We start from the raw sequence: 1,215 nt of genomic DNA, 5'->3' as shown, positions 1-1,215 counted from the left end.
ACACTCTCTCCTCTGTGTGTGTTTGACCTAAAGTGCTCTAAACACAAGTCGTGAAAGGTTTGTCGAGGGTTATGTTTAGATTAAGTAATGTGCGACTGCATATGTGACTCACGGCGTGTCTGCAGAGGCGTCACGTCTCTTTCCACTTCCTCTAGTCCAGAAAAAGAGATAAATAATGGGGATGTTGAGTGTCAGAAGTATCTTTAGATGGAGATTAAATAGAATGTGCTCAGACTGGAGAACTGTGCTCTGGTAATAATAAAAAGCCTTAAAAACACACTGGTTTAGTTAAAGACGAGCACCGTCCCAATAGGCTTGCTACACAAACAGGTGCACATTTTTATCAATTGTGCTTCCTTCAAAAGCTGCCTGGAGTTAGTTGTGTGGGTTGTAGAGGGTCCCTTCCCCAATAAATAAAGACAGAGAAAGTCTGTTAGCTGACAAAGACTGAGCACAGAAACCACACTTCGAGTGCAATTACAGTGTGTGAATGTGTTGCTTTGCTTTGCTCACAAAGTATTTCAAACACAAGATCAGTGCTAACAAATATTCTCTAAAAACCCAGGAGATCATTTAAATCCAAGCAAACTGTCTATGAACAGATGAAACCCACGACTCCGAGTGTGCTGCAAAGATCCCACCAAGAACAGAGGTGGAAATAACCTGAAGAAGGTACCACAGAAAAAGACGGCAGTGGGGGTATCATCATTGTTTAGGCCCACTTTGCTGTCCTGCAGTTGCAGTAAAAAAATATAAACATATGAAGCATTGCTCATTTACCAGCGTTGTCTTTTTCCATTACATGCTTTATAGACTGTATAGATAATGTCTACGACTGAAGTAGGCAGTACTTTGATTTTGCCTGGAAGAGTCGAATAATCCATAAAACCCGTGAGAGCACAACCAATCACAACACACAAATATCGTTTCCATGCATGGATGTTTTCAAACTGAAATGCAAATGCAAAAAATGTAGTATTTTTTTATCAAATATTTGTGTACGCCATATAGATGCGACACTCACAGTGGACTATGTCACAGCAAACAAAGAGCAGAGAGCCAAGAGCGACAAAGGTCCCTGCATTTCCGTTGTTTCTGTCATCGGGTTTAAAACACCAGGACATGACCACAAGTTTAATTCATACATAATAGAATATGCACAGTCATGAATACGCTGGCAGTGGTGCTGGTCACATCGCAGGCGCTACATGGAGT

Source organism: Rhamphochromis longiceps, linkage group LG3 (genome assembly GCF_057381845.1).
Source record: "Rhamphochromis longiceps isolate RC_006_pf linkage group LG3, R_longiceps_female_GT1.1, whole genome shotgun sequence".
Classification (NCBI taxonomy): Eukaryota; Metazoa; Chordata; class Actinopteri; order Cichliformes; family Cichlidae; genus Rhamphochromis; species Rhamphochromis longiceps.
This window is presented reverse-complemented; position numbering follows the sequence as displayed.